Genomic DNA, 8559 nt, shown 5'->3' with positions numbered 1-8559 from the left:
TCCAGCTTCAGGCAGGACCAAAACATATGAACATGGTCCATGTGGCTCTTCCCACATCGTTCACAGACATCCTCCACCCCTTTGAACAGCTGGCTCATCCTTGATTTTGTGAGGTGCGCCCTGTACACAACCTTCAGCTGTACCAGCCCCAACCTCGCACATGAGGTTGAGACATTCACCCAACGTAGCACCTCCACAGTCCCTCTTCCAGCGCCATCCTCAGCTCTTCCTCTCACTTCACCTAAATCCCCTCCATGGACACCATATCCTCCTTCAGAATCCACCTGTAGATCACCGAGACGACGCCCTCTCCAAACACCACCCCCCCACCCCCCCAACTGCTGACAGCACTGCCTCCAGCAACGAGGAGGCCTGCGCTATCGGGAAGGTTGGGAAAGCCGTCCTCCCGATGTCCTGCACCTCCATATAGCTGTTTGGGAACTTATTGAGGATTGTACAGGATGAGGTGAAGCCGGACTCTGTGGTGGTTGTGTTGTTCCTCGTGTCTTAATAAAGTTCGTAGTCTCAAATGTGGAGAAGATGCTTTATTGTGAATTCGTTCTCTCTTCACAGCTTAACTTACGGCTGCCTCAAATGCTGCCTGCCTGTGTGTCTGTGTCCTGCTACGAGTTCTGCCTTCCGTGAAGTGTGTCGTCACTTCCTGTCCCTGTGTATATATAGCTCTCCCGTGCTCCCTCTAGTGCTTGCTCAGTTGTATTGCATCTAGTCAGATCTACAATCACCACATCCCCCCTTTTTTCTTTACATATTTTCTGTACATCGTTAAAGAAAATTGTACAAAACAGTTAGATTACTTACGGTATGTGTATCTATACAAGAGATGGTGCTATTGCATATTTTACAAAGCCAATTTATATTTATGAATCCAATCTTAATAAAAACATTCATGAGTCCAAACGTGATGAATTTGTTCACTGAGTTTTTTCTTTTGTTGTTGTTGACGTGGTGAATGTTGTCGGTGTTCTTGTTAATTTAAGTAACCAATGCGTCACCCCGAGGTGTTTGCATGGTCGAACCACTGATGTTGACTGACATGGACTTTTTTCTGTGCTTGTGGTATCGATTTATTATGTCATCTGCCTTGAAAGCTGGTATGCTTGCTTGTTCTGGAGCAGATGTGAGTTTGTGCGATTCGTTGTCATCCCATGGTATGTTTGTAGTCTTGTCATTGTTTTGCAGTGTGCCGTGGCATTGTCCTTCATGTGCATAGTTGTACCATTTTGTACAAGTCGTTGTTTCATTGCTGTTGTTTCTGTCGTTCCTGTCTTTGTTGTTTTCATTGCTGTTCTTGTTGCTGTTTTTGTCATTTCTGTCTTTATTGTTGTCACTATCTTTGTTATGCTTCTTGTTGGTTTTGTTGTTCTTATTGTAGTTTTTGTCGTTGTGCTTGTAGTTTTTGTTGGTGCTGTTGTTCTTGTTTCTGCAGTGCTTCTTGCGATTTTTGTTGTTCTTGTCGCGCTTCATGTTGCTTTTGTTCTTGCTGTTGTTGTTCTCGTTTCTGCTGTGCTTCTTTTGGCTTTTGTTTTTCTTGTTATGCTGAATGAGTGTCCCGTGTGGATAATTTGAGTCATTGAACGTTTCGTCTCGAGAATGGTGAGAATGATCTGATGTTGCATCGATGCTGGTGACATCAGCATTTGTGGTGGATTTGATTCCTCGTCTTTGCTTTCTTGGTGCTCCTCTTCTGGAGTCAAATTCTTCGCGATTTCATTTGACGCGGTCTCTCTGGATTCTTGGTGCTCCTCTTCCAGAGTCAAAATCTTCATGACTACAATTGACGTGGTCTCTCTGGACTCTTGGCGCTCCTCTTCCGAAGTCAAAATCTGCATGATTTCATTTGACGTGGTCTCTCTGGACTCTTGACGCTCCTCTTCTGGAGTCAAAATCTGCATGGTTTCTGTTGGTGTGGTCTCACTGGACTCTTGGTGCTCCTCTTCTGGAGTCAAAATCTGCATGGTTTCTATTGGCGTTGTCTCTCTGGACTCTTGGGTGGCCCAACTCTGTGCTTCTGTACAGACAAGCTGAGAACTGTCAGTCTCGCTGTGATCCTGTATGTCGAGTGTAATCACCTTGTCACTGTTTTCGCATGCAGTGGGTGGATGTACATTGTCTTTTTCTTGTTTATGTGAGCTTGGTAGACTTTCATAGTCTGCTTGCGGTTGCTCAGATACGGCGGGTTGACCTTCATGGTCTTGTTCATGCATGGTGTTCGCCAGGGAGCGTTTGCGTGCTTCCCTTTTGGAGTCTTTCATCACTCGCACTGTGGAGCCTGTCATCGCTCGCTCTGTGGAGTCTTTCTGTGCTCTCTGTGTGGCGCCGTCTTCTTCTTGGGTATTGCTGTCATCCAATGTATCGACGATCTGCCATGGCACCATGGTGTTGGATTCATCTATCACAAGTAGATTCGTGTTGAGCTTTGCGACCGTGTCGCTGATGCTGTGATCAGCATATCCGAATAACTCAGCTATGTCTGAGTAGTATTCTTCAAAAACCAAATCATCTTGGTTGGATTCATCTACCACGAGTAGATTCGTGTTGAACTTTGCGACCGTGTCGCTGATGCTGTGATCAGCATATCCGAATAACTCAGCCATGTCTGAGTAGTAATCTTCGAAAAACAAATCATCTTTTGTTGTTTTTGATTTATTTTTGTTCTCTTCACTTTGGGTGGTGCAGACTGCTTTTTCCAGGGTGTTCTGCGAGTTGTTTTTAACTGCTCGTTTAAGTTCAGGCTTTTTTTTGTCTTCTGAGGCAAGAAAGTTTGGTTTTACCGCTTTAAGTATCTTGTTTTCAATTTGCGGGCATTTCCCTTTTAAGTAGGCGTGGTCCGGATGTTCAGACGTCATGACGCTCGTGACATCATGCGTAGGAATCAATTGCGCATGCGCAAATCGGCCTTCCTTTACTGTCTGGTTTTGTGCCCATTGCACATGCGCGGCTTGCGCATGCGCATAACGATCTGCGACCAAAACGTTTTGATACTGCGCATGCGCGCCTTGCGCATGCGCAGAACGCAAAATGGGTGATTGTAACTGCGCATGCGCGGCTTCCGTTCCCTGCCCATGCGCAGACGCAGTTTGTAGTTCTTTGTCTGCCCGAGACTGTAAAATGTGGTCGGACGCCATTTTATCGCGGATTTCAGCGTTTTTTCTTTCTGAAAGTTGTAAATTACCTTTTCCTTTCGATCTGGACTGGATTTCAGCATTGTGGCTGTGTGAAAAATTCAAGTTATTTCTTCTTTTTGATCTGTACTTTTCACTCGCGATTTCTTGTTCTTTTAGTGATTGTTTGAGTTTTGCATCACTCAGTTTCTGTGCAGTTTGGCCTCTGAGCATACCGTGCTGTTCAAATTCCTTACAGTACTCTTCAAATTTGTTTAGTATTGTTTGTAAGCTGTTGCTGTCTTCATCTTTTGAGTATTTAAATCCATTATATACTTTCCTAGCTTCATGTCCTGCGATGAGCATTGCTATTTTAATTTTGTCTGAGGCTGCTGCTGCATCATTAGCTATGATATATAATCGAACATTTGTTTAAACATTTTCCAGACATTTCTTACATTGCCAGTCGTGTCCAGCTGAGGTGGGTATCCAATCAACATCCTCGAATTAGCGATGTCTTCCCAAGTCGAATGTCCAGTAGGAGATTTCCATGCCATTTTGTTCTTTCTGTATCTGCAGCTGAGTTGTCCTGTAGTAAGCGTCTGAAGCCACTCTTGGTACCATGTGTTGTTCCTCGTGACTTAATAAAGCCCGTAGTCTCAAATGTGGAGAAGATGCTTTATTGTGAATTTGTTCTCTCTTCAGAGCTTAACTTACGGCTACCACAAATGCTGCCTGCTTGTGTCTCTGTGTCCTGCTACGAGTTCTGCCTTCCGTGAAGTGTGTCGTCACTTCCTGTCCCTGTGTATATATAGCTCTCCCCTGCTCCCTCTAGTGCTTGCTCAGTTGTATTGCATCTAGTCAGATCTACAATCACTACAGTGGTGATCTTTGGGGTGTCAGAGATGCCTGCTGGGGGGAAGGAGGCCAAAGTCATGGCGTTTGCCTCTCTATTTGCCCACCGATGGCTACTTTTTAATTGGAGGTCGGCCACGCCATCGGGGGTTGCGGCATGTTTGGGAGACTTGTACGAGCTTCTCAGGTTGGAGAAAATCAAATTTTCCCTAAGGGGTTCGGAGGTGGGCTTTGAAGTAGGGTGGAGGCCATTCATGGCTTTATTTGAGGAGCTGTTTGTTGCGGGGAAGGGGGTGGAAGTAAATAGGGATAAAATGTACAAACTGTATACTCGGTTAGATGTTAAGTAGCGTTATTATGTTGAATATGTTTGGAATATAATTTTTTTTAAAAAGAACAGATTAATCTAGCATCATGATCATAACTTAATTTCTTACTAGTATCAAAATAAATTCTCACCATTACGAGTGTGTTTTGATTTGTAACATGCAACATAAACAGGTTTAAAGTATTATTTGTCCGTCTTCCTAAGTTAAGGTGAATTACAGCTTTAATGTAGGTTAAATATACAGGTGCACAGTCAGAGTTAGATCTTTAACATGCCATCTCTGCTTTAAAATGTGACACTGTTACCATATTTTAGACAATCATTCTGCATCTGGTAAAATAACTATAAGCACTTGATCATTTTAAAAATGTGGTGCAAATCAACGCTTTGGATGGTGTGTTGCACATGGCACAGAAAAGATTCTGACCAGAATTATCTGGCCTTTCCGATTCAAGTGCACCCCTGCCAGCGGGTTTCGTGACGGAGCAGGGTGATTGCAATGGGAAATCCCAATGGGAAGACTGAACGGCGCGCGGCTGAGGAACACGCGGCTGGCGGACCGGAGAATCACGGCAGTTCCCTGACATAGGCAAATTCCAAATCTGTTCCTGGAATATGCAGTTTGTTTTAGGACTAAGTGTGTGTATTGTTTGGTGATTATTGGACATCTCAGTTAAGGTTGATTATAATTACAAACAGAGCATTCTCAGCCAGAGTTTCACTGTTGGTAGTTTCAGGTAGTTGAGACAAAATAAAATCCTTACTTTCTTTGAAGCATTTTATCTAACATCCATAATAATGTTTCCAAATACAGACAGTAAGAATCATGAACACAGTCCAGTCCACCACGTAAACCCGCCTCCCATCCATTGACTTGGGAACGCGGGCAGCATTATCAAAGACCCCTCCCACCTGGGTTATTCTCTCTTCCATCCTCTTCCATTGAGCAGAAGATGCAAAAGTCTGAGAACACGCACTAACAGATTCAAAAACAGCTTCTTCCCCACTTTTACCAGACTCCTGAATGACCCTCTTATGGATTGAACTGATCTCTGTATGCATCTTCTCTATAGTTTTAGCATTATATTCCATATGCTTTGCCCTGTATCTGTGTCTATGTATTTACATCGTGTATCTATCGTATGTCCTACGTTTTTCATGTATGGAACAATTTGCCTGGACTGTACACAGAACAATACTTTTCACTGTACTTCAGCATACATGACAATAAATCTAAATCTAAATTAGAAAACTGGAGGGTAAGCTACAAGGCTGTCAGCACGCAGGGAAATGCTGGGGGTATAAATCTGAATCCTTTCACCCCTGTCTTGGAATAGCAAAGTATTACCAACTGGATATTCAATTTTTAAACATCCAATCTTTACAGTAGTCTGAAAATGTAGCTTTCAAGATGATTGAAGCCTTTGGCGGCACAATGGCCCAGTGATTAGCACTGCTGCCTCACAGCGCCAGGGATCCGTGTTTAATTCCGGCATTGGGTGACTGTGCAGAGTCTGCATGTTCTCCCCATGTCTGCATGGGTTTCCTCCGGTGCTCCGGTTTCCTCCCAGAGATGTGAAGATTAGGTGGATTGGTCATGCTAAATTGCCCCTTAGTGTCCAAAGGTTAGATGGGGGTTACTGGGATAGGGCAGAGGAGTGGGCCTGGGTTAGGGTGCTCTATTGGAGGGTCAGTGCAGACTCGATGGGCTGAATGGCTTCCTTCTGCACTGTAGGAATTCTATGATTCTATAATTTGTGTAACATTCATTTCTGTAAAGTGACGAACATTGCTTTTCATAGGGCATGCAATAACTTTGCGTTTTATATTGCTATATAATAGTTATAAACAGGTGACAGACTTTAGATCTCAAAGTATTTTGCATTTTAAATATCCTGGCATTGTATATATCCACTATCTGTCAAGTGGGGTAATCCAAACATTTAGGGCTGGTTTCTCCGGTGGCGGGATTCTCTGTTTTTCCGGCGCTGGGGGGTTTCCACAATGGGAAACCCCATTGACCAGCTGGTGTAATTGAGAATCCCGCCGGTGGGTCGATTCAGAAATGTGGCACTGCGGGGCGGAGAATCCAGCCCGTAGTATTTTGAATAACAATATTTTCTTAATGCTGTATATTCTTGAATTAATTTAACATTGCCCCTTGCAGCAAAGAGCACCAGTTGTTAGCACTGCTGCCTCACGGCGCCGAGGACCCGGTTTGATCCCAGCCCTGGGTCACCGTCCGTGTGTAGTTTGCACATTCCCCCCCGTGTCTGCATGGGTCTTACCTCCACAACCCAAAAAGATGTGCAGGAAGTGAATTGTCCGCGCTAAAATTGCCTCTTAATTGGGGGGAAAAAATTGGGTTCTCTAAACTTTTTAAAAAAATTACAATTCACCAATTTAAATTTTATGTTTTCTTTTCTACTTCTTTGACTTATTTTGCTGTATAATTGTGTTCTGATGGAATCTATCTCACTTATCAGTTTAGTCCTCAGCAGGACGTGAAAATGTGTGATGTAGAAGATGCTTTTTAAGGACTGAACAAAATGCAGCAGGCAAGAGGAACAGGTAACAAAAGTCAGGATTTAAATCACAAAGCAGGGGTTAACATGCTTAATATTAAATCAATGGATATTGCCCGAGTGGGTGCGTGTTTGCCAGCATTTTCTGTTTTTATTTCAGATTTCCAGCATCTGCAGTACTTTACCTTTGCTTCAGTTAATATGTTGAATAGTCCTGGATTGGGATTTTCTAAAAAGCTGGAAAGAGATGGAAAAGTGCTGAATAATGTACAAAGGTGATACCAGGCAGTGAAAACACAATATAGAGACACTGTCCTTGACCTGGAAGTGCTAGTTTGCCCCTTTGTGTTCACTTTCTAACACCTTTGCAGAGACTCATCAGTATGTATTCATAGAATTTACAGTGCAGAAGGAGGCCATTCTGCCCATCGAGTCTGCACCGGCTCTTGGAAAGAGCACCCTACCCAAGGTCAACACCTCCACCCTATCCCCATAACCCAGTAACCCCACCCAACACAAAGAGTAATTTTGGACACTAAGGGCAATTTAACATGGCCAATTCACCTAACCTGCACATCTTTGGACTGTGGGAAGAAACCGGAGCACCCAGAGGAAACCCATGGACACACGGGGAGAACGTGCAGACTCCGCACAAACAGTGACCCAAGCTGGGATTCGAACCTAGGACCCTGGAACTGTGAAGCAATTGTGCTAACTACTATGCTACCGTGCTGCCCAAAGTTCCTGATATTAGATGTTAGTTCCTGTAATAATAATATGAATATAAAGAAAGGTCCTACTGATTAAATATTGAATTTAAATACAGAATCAATACCCATAGAAGTCAGAACACACTAGATTATAATACTATTGAATTGAAGTTCAGCTTCCATAGAGGGGAGCACAGCTGGTTGTTATGATGGAGCACAGTAAAATGAATTTGGGTCAGTTTTCATAAGGCTAAGTAGAAATTCAGCGTTGATGCAGCAAGAGTGAGGATATTTTACTGACATAGGGTGGTCCTGAAATGTACAGGATGGTAGGGAAGGAGAAGTGGAGACCTTCATCAAAGATTATGGACTGGGCACGGTTTGAGGAGTGCAGATGGGCTGTTTGGTGGTTGGGGTTTTACTGTACATGTTTATGTTGCTTCAAGTTGGGTTGGGGTAATGGTAGAAATAGTTAGATTGGGGGTGTATCCTCTGTTCTGTATTTATGTTTATTCTCTTTTTCGGGCTCAGTAGTTGCCGGGATAGTGGGGGATGTTTTTCTTCTCTTCTCCTAGCGTTGGGTTTTATTCAATATGGAGATAAAGGACCATGGGGGAGGGACGAGCCTAGGGCAGCTGGTTGCCACTTTAGGAGGGTCTGTGGCTTGGGAATCATCGGTGAAGCTATGGCCTATCGCAATGGTAATGGCTGACTCAAGATTGAGGAAGGATGAGACCCCTGACAAGGGTGGTCACCTGGAATGTGCAGGGCCTGGTGGGGTCCAGTCGAAAGAGCATGGGTTTTTGCTCATTTAAAAAGTCCGGGGGGCCAATGTTTCTGCAGTAGACCCACATGCGCGAGAGGGATCAGGTGCTTCTTCGGAAGGCTTGGGTGAGCCACTTAGAGTTCAACAACAGGCCCCAAGGGGTGGCAATTCTCATTAATAAAAGTCTGGATTTGTCAGAAAAGGTAATAGCAGACATGGGCGGGCGGTATATTATAGTAACGCGGGTATTAGA

Source organism: Scyliorhinus canicula, chromosome 4 (assembly GCF_902713615.1).
Source record: "Scyliorhinus canicula chromosome 4, sScyCan1.1, whole genome shotgun sequence".
In the NCBI taxonomy this organism is placed as follows: Eukaryota; Metazoa; Chordata; class Chondrichthyes; order Carcharhiniformes; family Scyliorhinidae; genus Scyliorhinus; species Scyliorhinus canicula.
The sequence above is the reverse complement of the archived record's forward strand: the minus strand, read 5'-3'. Positions refer to the sequence as shown.